This window comes from Equus quagga, chromosome 18 (assembly GCF_021613505.1).
Source record: "Equus quagga isolate Etosha38 chromosome 18, UCLA_HA_Equagga_1.0, whole genome shotgun sequence".
Lineage (NCBI taxonomy): Eukaryota > Metazoa > Chordata > Mammalia > Perissodactyla > Equidae > Equus > Equus quagga.
The window spans coordinates 37,712,864-37,718,020 of NC_060284.1; the positions used below are offsets into that span (position 1 = coordinate 37,712,864).

A 5,157-nucleotide genomic window follows, 5' to 3' on the forward strand; every position below is an offset into this window, starting at 1 on the left:
TGGAAAATAGTATGTTGCTTTCCTATATAATTAAGCATACATTTCCTATATCTCTGAACAATCCACTCCTAGATATTTACCCAAGAGAAAAGAAAACATAGGCCCACACAATGATTTGTATGCAAATGTTCATAGCAGCTATTTCATAATAGCTCAGAGCTGGAAACAATCTAAATGTCCAACCAACAGTGGGATGAGCACATCTTGTTACATCCTCACAATGAAATGCCGTTCGGTGATAAAAAAGAGTGAACTGCTGATGTAAACCACAACATAGATGAATCCTAAAAGTATTATGCTATGTGAATAAAGCAGACACAAATGACTACATACTGTATTGTGCTATTTATGTAAAATTCTTTAACAAGGCAAAATTATAGTGGCACAAAGAAAATCAGTTATTGCCAGAGGTAGGGTTTGCAGTGAGGGTCTTCACTGCAAAGGGGCCATGAGGGAATTTTTGAGGGTGAAGAAAATGCTCTGTAGCTTGATTGTGATAGTGTTGCACAACCATATTCATTTGTCAAAACCCACCAAAATATAAACCTTAGTAAGTAAATTTTATTGCATGAAGAATATAGCTCATAAGCTTATTTTAAGGATATGTTTAGCAAAATGCTTACCCTATAGTAAGTGCTCAAAATATGGCAGATAAAATAAGTTTCATTAGCAGGTCACAATGGTTTTTTTAAATAGAAGCATGACTCAAACTGGATTTTAAATACTACAGGAAGACATCATGAGTTCAAGCTCTGGTAAAATTTGGCCTTAGCGGGAGCTGAAAAAAAGAAAAATATACTCACTTTCTTTTATAAGTTAATGTTTAACTGGGGTTTACGTCACCTCTGACTGAAATATGAAAAACACAGTCCCTAATGGGTAACAAATTCTACATATTGGAGAGAAATATAATTTCCTGTGCTTTCACAATTCTGACACAATGCAAATTCCCCTAGCCTTTCGAAGCCTGCTGCAAACATTAGATCTACTTTGCCAAGTAACAACTGAGTAGGAAAGGCGTGTTACTGCCCAATGTAATCACCCTTCTCTTCAGTAGCTTCAAAATATTTGGACTGCCAGTTGCAGAAAATTATTTAGCAATTATGAAGTGAGCGTTGGATCCATGCCGGGTCATTTTGAGCAGCACTAGCTCTCTGAAATGGCACCACTTTAGAAAACAGCATTATAACACTGTGGGTGAGCGAGAATGTTCTACATCCTCTAACACCTGGGCATTATGGGGGGCAGACTTAATGATCTCTCGCTAAATTCCCTTTGCTAGTAGATTGTACTCACAACCACTTCTAGTGTTCTATTTTTCTCTATTTTCTAATATTTTCTAGTAAACTGTTAAAATGAAATAAAGCTTTCTGTCTGATGAGTCATGATTTCCTGAGTTCCTACTTAGAAATTCATCGAAATTTTTACCGCTCAGCATGGTTATTATTTCAAAGACATTTTCAAATAGGAGCCATCATGTATGCTTCATTCAAAATTTCTGTTCACTTTGTAGAAGTGGTAGGCTGAAGATCAGGCTGTAGAATGTCTGTCATTGGTAAGCTTCTCTTAACTTTTGTGCAGAAGGCAGGAATGAGGACTCATCCATCACTTTAGTGTTTTCAGAAAGGTTCTCCTGGGTCACATTTATTCCTGTACTAAAATGTTTCCTCTGGGTCTTGGTGGCCCTCTACACACTTCTATATTTCTAGAAGTGAACAGAGAAGCAGGGGGCCAAAACTGATTGTCAGGAAATCCTATCAGAAGTTAAATATGAACCTCTTGCTGAATTAATAATTACACTAGACAATACATATTTATATACTGTTTTCTACTTAAAAATATTTTGAATGCATGATCTCATTTGATTTTCATGAAAACTCTGCGTAGATTAGGTATTATTATCTTCACATAACATAGAAAAATTGAGGGATTCAAGGAACTGTCTAGGGCCATCAGGCACATAAGTAGTGTCAAAAGAAATAGAATCCTGTCACTTTACTACAAATCTATTAGTGCTCTACAACACCATAAAAATGAAATCTAGGTGTAAAAGGAGAGAAATCTCCCTCATGTTGTCAAATGTACAGTGGAGACTGATTTAAACAATTAGAATAAAGGTAAAAATATATTGTCCCTGACCCAAAGAATTATTCTATATTTTGATCATAGTGGTTACTACATGGGTGTGTACATTTGTCAAAACTCATCAAACTATACACTTAAAATGGTTGTTTTTTATTGTATGTAAATTATACTTCAATAAAGTTGATATAAAATATGTTACCTCTAGAAAATAGTAATATTTATATATGAAAATTTTAATATTCTGCCTCATTATCATATGTAATAAATGGCTGATATGTAAACATAATTACTGGCACATAAATTATACAAACATTTTGGTGATTTTATATAAGATTATTGATTTAATTATGCTTTTGAATCAGCCAGTTATATATTTTTTTGATATGCTGGTTTAGGTTTTCTTTTAACATCTATCCTTATAAATTCTCCAGTAATAGTTTTAAAAAAATACAAATTCTATTATAAAAACAATTCTGATAGTAAAATTTGCACTTAGTATTCTATGTGAAAAATATAGTTGATATTTACAAGAAATACTGCTTTAAATTATCTGCAGATAATTTACCAAATAATTTAGTGTTTTTCAGAACAGGAATCTAAAACTAAATGCATATCTGCTTGTCTAATATTACTGTTTATCCAATCAATTTAGCAGTAAAACATTAAAAAAAAACTTTAACTAAAAGGAACAATTTTTTAAAAAGTGATTGTGATGAAAACCATAATAAGTTATTTCTTTTTGTCTTTTGAATGGGTCTAGAGTACCTGCTCTGAGGACGACTATGGCTCCTAGGGTTCCAGCGCAACCGGAAGCTGGATAAGGCCAGATAAAACCTGCTGCGCGCCACACCGTGTCCATTAGCCGAACGTCCTCTACCGCCTGGCCCAGAAGATGACTTTTGTGCGGGTCAAGTACTTCTCCATTGACCATGTGTTCTGGAACAACGCCCTAGATGCCATGCACCTGACCAAGTTCCACCACATCGACGGCATTGCAGCTGATCATGACCTCACCCTGGGTCATCTCAGGGGCATATGCGGTAACTCTTCATCAAACTGGGGATCAGCCAGCTGCGCTTAAAGCTGGCCTACAACCCCTACATGGAGCCAGCACGGCAGTGTTCAGCTGCCATCAAGGCCTGATAAAGTGGGTAGAGTCAGGAAACTCCGGGCTCTTCTGCCCCAAAATGCAACTGCCCATGAGGCTTCCCAAGAATCTCTTGGTCATTGCCTGGGGCCTCTCCCTGGAGCCCCCAGAAGATGGTCAAATATGGCATCATCAGTATTTGGGAGCTGGTGGACCACCGTATGAACCTGCAGATGGTGGACGACAGCCCCCAATGCCGCCTGAATGCCGAATCAGGATTCAGGCAGATAGATTTGTGAGTATAGCTGGAAGAGGCAGGGTAAGGTGGAAAAAGGGGAGCTAATAGATCGCTTTGTAACTTTGTGAAGAAAAAAATCAGTTGACTAAATTTTGAGGAGTCTGTTTCTAGTTTGTCTATTCTGTTGCATCAATCTATGGATCTCTCCTTTCACCAAGACCACACTGCCTTGATTACTGTGGCTTTTAAGTAAATATTTGTTGAGATGTGTGACTCTTCCAAATTTGTTCTGCTGCAATTTCAAAATCATTTTTGTCTATTCGAGTTTGTTTTTCCTTATAAATTTTAGAGTCAGCTTACAGATATCTACAAAAATCCTGCTGGAATTTTAATTAAGATTGCACCATATCTGCAGATCAAATTGGGGATAATTTATTTCTTAATATTGAGTCTTCCAGTTCAAGAATATGGTCTATCTCTTCGTTTATTTGTTGCTTAATTACTTTCATTCTTGTTTTATGGTTTTCAACATATAGATCTTGAATATGTTGTGTTTGGTTTTCACTTAATATTTGTTTTATTTAGTGTTATGGTAAATGGTATTTATTTTTTAATTCCACTTGTTCATTGTTATTAGGTAGAAATAAAATTGATATTTTTATGTTGACTTTTATATCCTAACACTTGATAAACTCATTTATTTATTCTAGAAAAATTTCTGAGTTCCAGAGTTTCCACATAGAAGGTCATTTCATCTGTGAATAGTAAATATTTTATTTCTATGTTTATATTCTGTATGCTTCTAATTTATATCACTTAATCATTGTATTGGCTAGGATATCTAGCACAACGTTGAATATGAGTCAGAGGGGAGAGTGTTCTTGCCTTGTTCCTGGTCTTAGGGATAAAGCATACAGGCTTTCACTGTTTAAAATATGATGTTAACAGCAGGTTATTAAAGATACCCTTGTCAGGTATAAGAATTCCTTTTTATTCCAAATTTACTGAAAGTTTATCATAAATTGATGTTGGTTTTTTCAAATGCTTTCTCTACATCTATTGAAAGGATCTTGAGCTTTTTTTTTTGATAGCTCTGTTAATGTGATGAATCACACTGATTGTTGTATAGATATTGAACTTACCTTGAATTATTGCAATAACTCCATTTTGTTGTGATGTATTATCCTTGTTATTTATTGCTTGATTCTATTTGCTAATATTCTTGTGGAGGATATTTGAGTTTATGTTCATAATAAGTTATTAGTAAAGCTGCAAAACTTCTGCTGATATAGCCAGGAAAGACCAAAAAAGAAATTCAAATTGACTTGATGGTAATAAGAAATTTGTGTCTTGCTAGAGAGATACCTATATTTTTGCCTTTAAAAAATAACTATTTGTCCTGGATTTGCCTTATAGCATTATAATATGTTTTTATTTACTGGACAAGCAAAATGAATGGTGACTGGAAAGGATGTTGTTTATTTAATACTAATATTAAGAAGAGGCTTTCTTTATAACTCACAGGCACGCCCGGGATTTTTGCCCCAGTTTTAAAGAATGACAGCAAAAGCACCTTTATCTGACATTTAGGATGATTAAATTTTGAAAAATCACTTGACATATTCAGCATGACTCCACAGGGTGCTCTAGCTTTATAAGGCAATGGATCATGTTAGCTTAACTTATATTTAAGATTTGCTGGCCTGATATTATTGTGTTAGGCAGTATTGCTGAAATGGAAACATAA

General features: G+C 34.8%; 1 pseudogene; it reads left to right on the plus strand.

The window, feature by feature from the left end:
* The first annotated feature begins 2,977 nt into the window (after window positions 1-2,977).
* LOC124229840 (phenylalanine--tRNA ligase alpha subunit-like) lies at window positions 2,978-3,471 on the plus strand (annotated as a pseudogene).
* Window positions 3,472-5,157: the final 1,686 nt, after the last annotated feature.